Raw genomic sequence first — 11,454 nt, 5'->3', positions numbered from 1 at the left:
GGAAATTTTAATGAAGCAGCTCACAGCAAACATGGAGATGCTAATCCAAAAGCCCTTCCTGCCCAGAATACTCCTTCAGCCCACCTGTCCTCCACACTTTGGGTCTTCCCACCTACATTCCAACACTGCAAGATAACATAACAAAGGACAGCAATGTGACAGGAATGTGGGATAGCTGAAGGAAGACCTTAGCTATAAAAAAGCTAACAAAAACTTAGTTTAAAAAAATCCCTTTCATGGATTCTACATCTTTGGTCCCCTTTTTCTTCTGGGGAGAAGTCTTTTCTACTGTCCTTTAATAAAGCTTCTACTTTCCACTCTAAACGTGCCTTGGCACACTTCTCTGGTGTTTTATTTCAGCATTGGGGAAGCAAGGAATCTTCACCTGTAAACAGCCCTAACAGGTTTAAATTTATTTTGAGAAAGCCCCTAGTAAGTTGCTGAGATTATTTTTGTTATGGTTTAATTTATCTATAATTTGCTATTGCAATAAAACATACTGTTTTTACATACATATGTATTCACATGGGGATCTTATTTATATTGTGATTCTTTATTATTGTAATATTATATTTTCACAATATATATGAATAATAGGCCATGATAAGTTCTTTTTTTGCTCTTATAATTGAAAAGGTTTTTGGCTAAAGTTACATATAACTTTGTAGAAGAATTTTAAAAATTTATGCTTTGGTTTCTTACTTCATGTAAAGTAAAGCTTGATGATTTTTTATTATTGCATTATTGTTGTATTTAATAGTCAGGTTTATTTTGACATAGCCATAAAACATGAAATATAATTTGCTCCCCTTAAGTATCCAGTAGTTCCCCTTTCCCTATTCTCCTACTTTTTTCTATCGTATATTTATTTATAGTTTTTTAAAATTATTTCTTTATAGAATACACATAAAAGTAGACTTCATTGTGATATATTCATATTTGTACATAGTAGTTTTGGTGAGATATATTGTTGGTTAATTTTGGGGAAAATTATCACCTTTGTAATGATGAGTTTTATTATTTACATGGGATGTATATTTCAGTCTTTTATGTGCTTTTTTGTGACTTTTATTTTCTCATAAATTCTACATATTTTGTTTCTAAAAATGTACACATGTGAAATACCACTTGCATAAGGCACCTATGTAAAATATATACATAGTGTTTTATGCTCTTTTTTAAACTGGATATATTATGAAATGTGACTGGCCCCAGTGACCATTTTTCCTACAGATTATTATTTATCTCTTCCAAGATGTATATTGTATTGAGCCATGCCCCTGGGCTTCAAGTGTTTGGGTGAATACCATTGCATACTTACATGTTATCATGATCACTTATGCTCTAATTTCAGTAAGTCTCTGTGATGGGGCGTATCATGTATATTAAATAGCAAAATAGTTTCCACAAATAGATACTAATTTAAACTCCTTTTGAGTCAATGATTATTAATTTTTTAAATGTTCATCAATATTACTTAATTTTTCCCATGATGGGTTTTATTTTGTATTTCTTAACCTTCTAAAGATTTTGAATTTTTATAGTTAATAAACATATCTCATGTATAAATTTGAAGTTCAATCTTCTGGCTTTTATATATTTTTGGCTTACAAGATGAGAAAAGGATCCAAAAATGCAGCTAGAGTTTGATTTCAAAACAAAGAAAAAGGTTTTAATTATTTTTTTAAATTTATTTTTTTTTCTTTACTCATCATTTATTATAGGTTTCTTGTATGATTGTAAGGGTAGATTATTTAAATACGATTCTAGGGATTATCTTTGTTAATTACTACAGGAAAAAGAAATAAGAAATTTCTCTACACTCTGGCTGCAGGAAAATGAATAAATTTCTTTAAAATCATATGGTAATAAAATTGTTAAATGACATACTTACTAAACAGCCACTCCTTAAAAATTTTTTTTTGTAATATTTTGGCAGTGAATCATGAATTCTATTATCTGGATTTTGGGTTTTAATATAAAATCATGTGGAATAAAATTTAGCCAATCCTAGATATATTCATACATAATTTGTTTTTTACTTAATGACATGTTGTGGAGATAGCAACTAGTGAACATATTTATTTTTAGAAATAGTTACTTTTTTGCTTTTAAGTTTCTAGTAAGCCTTTTAGATTTATTTCCTTACTGAGTCACTCAGGGCCACTGATGTTTTTTTTTTTTTTTTTTTTTTTTTTTGTAATCTCTAGGCATTTACCCTTCTAAGAAATCTGTCTTGTGAGCTCTGTTTCTGAAGATTTTCTTAATATGAAAGAAAAAAAAAAGTTTTTATGTTGCCCCTGAAATGTATTATCAATGCACTCTCTTCAAAATGGAGAGAAAATAATATTTCCCCAGACTGACATCCCTGTGTCAGGAGCTAACAATACACTGATGGTCTTTGAAGAAATTTCATACAGTTCTGTCTCTGGGCAGTTTTCTGTGGGCTGCTAAATTGCCATTTAGTATCCAGATACCCATGATTTTTCATCTGTACTAGGGGAATAATTTTAGAGAGCACAAATTAATAATGCTCTTCATGGAGGCTATGAATACCTGAATGTTCTGTAGTGCACAGCTGACAAGTCCCCTGGAATACACTGTGCAGATTCTATTTGGTTTACCATTATCTGCCACTCACATGAATTTCCTTTCAAAAGCTTGTAATAACTTTTTCACTTTAGGCATCCATGTTGTCCACATTCCCAGGTATAAAAGTTTGAATCTTTCTTTTCTGAATTCCAGGTTTCCTTTCTCTTTGGTTCAATGTGGTACAAATAATTATGTTTTTTTTTCTTTCTTTTACACTGTGTTTCTAATAAAAATGTTCTCTGCTCCAAACCTAGAAAATGACATAAATAATTGTATTTGATAATTTATAAAGGAGAGTTGAGAATAATTCTTGCTCGTGTTTCCCTTCCTTAGAAACTGACCCAGAACTGTTCTTGGTCCTGAAAAGGGAGGACCATAACCAATCAGGTATATAAAAAAATATGTTGATTGATTGTATATTCTCTTCTATGAACTCTATGTTCAGATCCTTGGCCCATTTCTTGATTGGGTTATTATTATTATTATCATCATCATCATCATCATCATCATCATCATCATCATCATCATCATTATTATCATTATTTGCTTAGTTTTTTGAGTTCTTTATATACCCTAGAGATTAGTGCTCTATCTGATATGTGAGGGGTAAAATATTCCTCCTAAAATGTAGGCTCTGTCTTCACCTCACAGATTGTTTCTTTTGCTGAGAATAAACTTTTTAGTTTGATTCAACCCCATTTATTGATTATTTGTTTTAATTCTGGTGCTATCAGTGTCTTATTAAATAAATTGGTGCCTAATCCCACCTGATGAAGATTAGAGCCTGTATTTTATTCCATTGGACACAGAGTATCTGGTTTAATTCCTAGGTTCTTGATACACTTAGAGTTGAGTTTTGTGCTTGGTGAGAGATAGTGTTTTGTTGAAGAGGCTATCTTTTCTCCAGTGCATGTTTTGACACCTTTGTTTAATATATAATAATTATAATTTTGTGGGTTAGTCTCTGTGACCTCTATTCTGTACCATTCATCTGCAGTCTGTTTTTTTTTGCAAATGCAATGCTGTTTTTGGTACCATTGCTCTGTAGTATGGTTTAAGGTCTGGTATAGTGATGGCACCTGCTTCACTCTTTCTGCTAAGGATTACTTTTGCTATTCTTGGTCTCTTATTTTTCCAGATACATTTCATGGTTGCTATTTCTATTTCTATGAGGAATGCCATTAGGATTTTGATCAGAATTGCAGTAAATCTGTATAGTGCCTTGGTAGCATTGTCATTTTGATAATATTAATTCTGCCTATTCATGATCAAGGTAGATCTTTCCATTTTATAAGTTCTTTTTTGATTTTTTTTCCTTAGGGTTCTGTAGTTTTTCTTGTGTATATCTTTCACCTTTTTCATTAAGTTACTTCCCAAGTATCTTATTTTTTTGAAGTTATTGTAAATGGGGTAGGTATCTTCATTTCTTTACCAGAAGATTTTTCACTGATATACAAAATGCCTTTGATTTATGGGTGTTGATTTTATATCCTGCTACTTTGCTAAATTTATTTACTAGTTCTAGAAGTTTTCTGGTGGAGCTTTTTGAGTCTTCTAGGTATATAATCATATCTGGCATTTGCAGGTAAATGGATAGCATTGGAGAAGATAATGCTCAGTGATGCTAGCCAATTCAAAAAAAAATACCAAATATAAGGAGCCTGACTCATAATTGGGTAGGGAGGGTGATCATGAGAGAAATAGATGGATTCTCAATAAAGAAGAGGGGTAGGAGGAATAGAAAGGGGCAGGGGATTAGCACGAATAGTAGAATGTGATAGAGACCATCATCAAAAGTACATGTACAAAGACACAAATTTGTATCACCATACTTTATATACAACCAGAGATATGAAAAATTGTGTTCTATACATGAAATAAGATTTGTAATTCTTCTGTTGTCATTTCTTTAAAAAACTCGATAGAAATATGAAAAAATTTGTTCATAAATTATATACATTAAATATGTGCATGTTATATACAGAAAATATATATGTTTATATATATATCTAGGAAAAGGCAAGTCTCTTTCCTGAATTTTTAAAAATTAATTAATTTGTTAAATTGTTCTAACTTGATAGTAGAGCAGAATGCATTTCACTTCAGAGCACACAAATGGAGCACAAAATTTTATTTCTCTTGTTGTACAGAAAGTATAGTTACAAAACCCATGTAACACTATTTTCTGTACAACAAGATTTTCATCTCATTCCACCATCTAACCTACCTCTATATCATCTCCCATCACCTCCCTCCCCTTTGTCTTATTCAATGTTTCTTCATTTCTTCCATGCTACCTCCCACTTCCCTCGTTGTGGGTCACCATCCACTTAGCAGAGAAAACCTTAGGTCTTTGGATTAGGAGGATTGGATAACTTGCCTTAACATGATATTCTCCAACTCCATCCATTTACTTCCCAATTCCATAATTTTATTCTCTTTTAATGCTCAGTAATATTCCACTGTGTAAATAGACCATATTTTCTTTATCCATTCATCTATTGAAGAGCATATAGATTGGTTCTATAGTTTACCTATTGTTAATTGTTTTGCTATGAGCATTGATGTGGATATGCCTCTGTATTATGCTGTTTTTAGCTCTTGTTGGTCTAAACTGAGGAGTGGGATTGCTGGGTAAATTTTGGTTTCTTTCCAAGTTTTCTAAGGAATCTCCTTATTCTTCTCCAGATTGGTGTCACCAATTTAGAGTCCTACCAACAGTGTAACAGTGGGCCTTTTTCCTCACATCCTCACCAACATATATTTTTGCTTGTATTTTTAATAATTGCCATTCTTATTGGAGTAGTTTTGATTTGCAATTCTTTAATTGCTAGAGATGTTGAACATTTTTTTTTATCGATTGATTGTTTATATTCTAAGAAGTGTGTCTCTTCAGTTTCTTAGCCCATTTCATTTAATGATTGGGAAATTTGTTTTTTGGTATTAAGTTTTTTTAAATTCTTTATATATCCTGGAAATTAGGTTTCTATTTGATGTGCATGTGGTAAAAATTTGCTCCTATTCTCTGTTATCACTTTTCACCTCACTGATTGTTTCTTTTGCTGAGAAGAATATTTTCAGTTTGAATTCATCCCATCTAGTGACTCTTGTTTCTATTTCTTGTGCTTTAGTAATATTCTTAAAGAAGCAAAATTTCAAATCCCCTACCTGGGATTACAGGTGTATGACATCATGATAGCCACACAATTCATCTTCATTTCAAGCCCACTTTCTTAAGAGGGTTTCATCCTAGGAAGAAAAAGAAAATGTTATAGACAGGCCATTTGGTCGAAGGCCATGGCATCAAATAAGGAATATACCATTAATCAATTTAAATAATAGACTCAAATCTTTGGATCTGGGGAAAAACATACACACACACACACACACACACACACACACACACACACACCATACACTTTCTGGTTAAATCTTCTTGCCCTCACTCAGGCAGTTTCTCTCTAGTTTTTTTTTTTTTTTTTTTTTTTTTTTTTTTTTTATATCTCAGGAGAAATATTGGTTAAAAAATAAATGTATCTTTCACCTGTAGCATAAAAAGAAGTGATCAATCCTTCATCTTCCTGAACTCAGGACAAGCACAACTCTCAAATATGGTTCTGTGAACTGAGATTTTCTTGAGTCTTGACATGGTTTTGAGGGTGCTGTTCCAAAAATACATATAATTTATTAGTAATATTTTAAATACATAATGGTAATTTTCACATAGTGGAAATTATGGGTTATACTATAAAATTCAATTTTTACTATTTTTATATGAATTCTAAAAAAATAATTATCTTTCCACCTCATACAATTTTAATGTTTAATCTATTTCCATACCAGAGAAGTTAACTGAAATTTTACAGGATTGTCACTGTATTATTTCCATCAATAAATAATATATTTACATATATAATCTACAAATTCAAAAGGCCTCATATGCAAGTTTAAATGCAAATGCTTTTCTGGGTTGGATTTATTTTACTTCTCCAAGGATACCTTGCCTTAAATTTGCTGCAGCCTGAGGATCTGTATTTCAATTCCCAGAGTCTCAAAAGAAAAATAAATAAATGAATAAATAAACAAATAAATGTACAGAAAAGACCCTACAATTGTGACATCGTTTGTTTCTAGATTTGAAGTTATCTCCTGACTCTCAAAAAAATCACTAGGCTCAGATTGAGCATATGAAGACATAAGTTGTGTCTAATCAGGACCCCTTATATAAGCATTGTCCAATCTACTCATATTCAGTAAAGAGAAGTTTTGACCATCTAGTGTGAAGTCTGCCAGAGTGGGTATCCATTTCTAGGCTTCCTCACTTATGTTCAGTGAACCTGATTTTTTTCTCCTGTATAGGTACTTTGTGATTTATAGAGAGGACACATGGTTCCAAAAATACAGTAAATGATGAGTGTGCAGTGAAATCCTGAGACTGGATGGTGAGTCTGGTTGAAACTGGCTGCACTGACTATGGTGGGAACTGGCAATTGTTGGCTAGAATCCCTGGTGTAATTTTTGGTTTCTGCAGTCCTGTATCTTTTTCTGAGAAAGGTCAGCCCTTAATTTTGATGAGCCAGTCAACTGGACCATATATTAACAGTAGACACTGGAAGTCCTATAGTATCCTATAGAATATCTTCAGCCCCTACCTTAAATTCTATGTGAGAACATTTGTGGCAATATTTGTGAATCTTCTCAGATTGTGTTGTGGATTCTGGAGTGAGAAGATCATCACAATCACAACTCCATGTATTTTTTCCTCCAGGAGGGGGGTGAGATACTCTATACATATCTCAGTTTTTCTTTCCTCCTGAATTCATTCTCCTTCTTTTTGGAGACTGTGGTATTCTGGATTGAGCCAGAGGCACTGTACCGCTTAGCTACATACCTGGTACTTTTTAATTTTTTTATCTTCAAACAGTTGCTGAGTGTGATTTTAAATTTATGTTCCAGTATTGTGAGTTGTATTTATATAAAAAATTTTAGCTTCCTGTTCAATGACAACTTCCCCCTTTTCCAGTATTATTAGTTACATTTTTTTCAGTATTATCAGTTACTTTACCCATATTGTATTTCAAATGAACATGGTATTTTCAATTGTTATACCAAAAACCGGATGAGACTTTAAAGTATTTTTTTCTCTATGGGTGCAATGATACATGCATATTAATTCCAGAGACTCAAGTGGCTAAGTCAGTAAGAGTGCAATTTCAGGGTAAATCAGGAATTTATGTAGACTAATTAGACAATTAGAAAAACCTGTCTCAAAATTTTAAAACATGGCTGGGTATGTAGCCCAGAATTAACATGCTGCTGTTTCAAATCCCCACTACCATAGAAAAAGATCAAAAGCAAAATTTGTTGTTGTTGTTGTTTATGAGCATTTTATATGATTGAAAAGTAAAGAAGAATCACTTTAGCTTGGAAAAATCATGTGTTTCTATTCTTCCTTTGTGTCTCCAAAGGCAGACAACCTGTCAGAGTGTCTTTATGCTCAGATTTTCTTTTGTGGAATGTATATGAGAGCATTCTCATTCCCTACTCTGGTATTTTCCTGGAACTGTGTTTCAGAACTATGTAATATGAGGATTCAACAGCTGGCACATCTAATGACTCTCATAAGTCCAGATCAGTACTTGGTTCTTTTCTTGTTCAAGAGCAGTATAAATGTAGAGAGCTTAGTTTCTCAAAGAAATAACTAAGAGAACTCTCAACTTCCATTTTTTAAAATGTCTTCACTAATTTTATAGTCTAGCACAGTGTTTCTTTCTTCCATATTCATATAATTGGAGTACTACTTACCATTCCACTTTTTGAGATTAGCCATTCTAACAGCTGTGTTCATGCAGAAAATCTTATAGTTGGATGGTCCTCCAAAATTCTGATGCAAGCTTTTTAGATTCCAGTGTGCCTTATGCTCACTGGAAAAATATTGATGTGCATCTATTTTAGAAATAAAGAGGGATCTGTGATTGTAACAATTTTTCTTCACTAATATTCGAGATTTTAGCCCATTATAGTGTTTGCACACCAATGTGAAAACACTCCTTTTTTTTCTAGGGAGATTTGCATCTGCACAGTTACCAGTGCTTTCAATGCTTTGAGGTTTCAGATGTAGTCCATTGAATGGAAAAATTAATGTCGGGACAAATTACTTACAGAAAGAATTGGTTAGGTCTGGTGTTATTAGTAAAGTGAGCTGGGTGAGAGAGCTCAGGAAGTGCTAAACTGCCACTTTGGCTTTCAGTGGTGGCCTATATTTCCCTGTTAATTTTTTGGTACTGTCTAGATAAAAGTTCGACTGTCAACAACAGCTATTTGCATTTTTAGAGAATGTTGGCAAATCCCTCTAAGGGATTAAGGGGTTACCTTAAGATTTAACACCTCTTTCACTCTGGTCTAATGGGATAAAGCCCATGGATCTTGCATGGCCATAGAAAACCACTTATTTTTCCCCCCCTGGAGTAAATACTGATTTATATCTTATTCCTTCCTCTGTGTGTACAGATAAATTAGCATTTAAACTACAGGCAATTTAGAGTTAAATAATATATTTCAAACCCAAATCAATCTTCCTTTATTTATATTAACACTGGATTTGGACATTTTGTTCCAGTAATTTTGCATATTGCTCAAATCAGCAAAATCTTCAAGTGCATTCTACTTATCTCTTGGACGATTTTTTTTTCAGTTTTCCAATTTGTGTGCCACTATTTCATTTACAGTTTTTAGAAGGACTCAAAACAGGAGTATATATTTATTTGGTGTATCCATAAATAGAGGGAGGCTTATATTCTGCTTTTATTCATTTTTATTTTATTTTTTAAAATTATCTTTCTTTATATCTGCTCTTTGGTTGATGCTTGTGTATAATTCCAGTGTCACACACATTCTGCACACAAGTCGCTTTTGTAATCTATGCCTTTTATTCTAACATCTACCTTGAGGTTGGATTGTAGCATTCATTCACATTAAATATTTTATTGATATGTTTTGATTTATATACGAATAATTGTTAACAATAAAAAGATATTTGCATACATATGAACTGTCCTATGGAGTTTCTCTATTGTGATTTCTTTATCTTAAAATTACTACATTGTTGTAGTATTATAACATGCATTAGTGTCAGGTAATGATCACTAGTACATTTGCTCTTATGTATGAGAGAGTACTTGTCTAGTTTTATATACATGCATCTTTCCAGGAAAATTTTAGAAGTTTTTGCTTTGATTTCTTCTTTAACAAAAAGTAAAGAATGGTAAAATTATGACCAGTTATTATTAAAGGGTACCTTGGGAAAAATGATCATTTTTATAATAGTTTTATCCTTTTTAAATATGTTGAATATTTGAGTCTTTTATGTTCTTTTCTGTATTTTTATTTTCTCAAATACTGCATATTCCTTTTGTAAACATACTTGCCTATGAAATGCAACATTCATGTGACATCAGCATAAAACATACATGGTATTTTATAGTATTTGTCAAACTGGATATAATACATCAACAAAAATTCTAGCTCCTAGAATTTACATTTTACAAAATTTAATAATTACTTCTTCCTCTTTAGCCATGCCCCTTGGTTTCAACTCTGGAAGAATGTGGCTGTATTCTCATGTACATTTGCTGTAATTTTACTCTCTGTTTCCTGTATGGGTGTATCATATACATATGATTACAAAACAGTTTCTACAAATGGATAATAAAAGCTTAAATTATTATTTTCCTTTTTTGTGAATGCATTTATTCCACATATTCATCAGTACTATTTAATTCATCTATATGATGTGATTTTATTCAATGTTACTTAACTTCTAAAGATTTTGAGTTTTTGTGATTATTGAACACTTAGATATATCCTTTTTAAAGTGACTCTTCAAGAATTTTCTGGTTTTCTTTTGCATTCTGTTGTATTTTTTCTTCTTATATGTCTTTGATTGTATGTGAGGAAATTAGGGTTTTTTAACTTGTCAGTTTTGCAGCTTTTAATGTAATCATTTGATGAATAGATTTTTTTTGTATTAATATTTTGTAATTCATAAGTTTAAGTCTATTATATTGTGTAATTTTGAAAACAAAAAAAATATTTTTTTCTATTGTGATATTAGGGATTCAACCAAAGTGTCTTAATGCTGATCATATTGTCAGCTGTGTTTTAAACTTTATTTCCAGATGGGGTTGGCTCAATATCTTCATTTGGCCTTAAATTTTGAACTTCATGCCTTAGACTCCAGAATAGTAGATATTTCAGGTGTGCACCACCATATGAACCCTATCTTTTGTATGTAAACTTTTGAGCTTTGTACTTTCTTATATATTTAAGTATTATTTATTAATAACTTATATTCAGCATTTAATGTGTGAAAATATGTTGTTATGTTTTATGAGTGAAGGGATAAAATAGCATTTTATTATCACAGTCTTTTCCGAATATCCTAGCATGTTTTAAGAATTTTGTTGTTGGTGTTTTCTGTAGTTCCACCATTTATTTTATTATGAGGTTTACTCTGATTGATTTTACTTCATAACATCAATCATTTGGCATCATGGTATTTTGGTCAGCAGTAGACTTTATGTACAACCATGTATCTAGCAAATATCTTATCCATGTATGAGTTTATACCATCTAGATTCTGTCATTGCACTCAGAGAATTGGAAAATTGCAGAAGATTCTGAGGATAAATTATCCAGAGTGTATTTCCATCAAGTGAGAAATCATTATATATGCCTATATTTGTAATTATATACTGTATAATTGATATAATTTTTATTTGTTGAATTTTCAATTTTGCTAGTGCTTTTTAAGTTGTATCTGCTTTTAAAAAATTTGTACTGAAGATTAAACCCAGGGGTGCT

This window comes from Marmota flaviventris, unplaced genomic scaffold, assembly GCF_047511675.1.
Source record: "Marmota flaviventris isolate mMarFla1 unplaced genomic scaffold, mMarFla1.hap1 Scaffold_49, whole genome shotgun sequence".
NCBI lineage: Eukaryota > Metazoa > Chordata > Mammalia > Rodentia > Sciuridae > Marmota > Marmota flaviventris.
Note: the sequence above shows the minus strand (reverse complement) of the source record.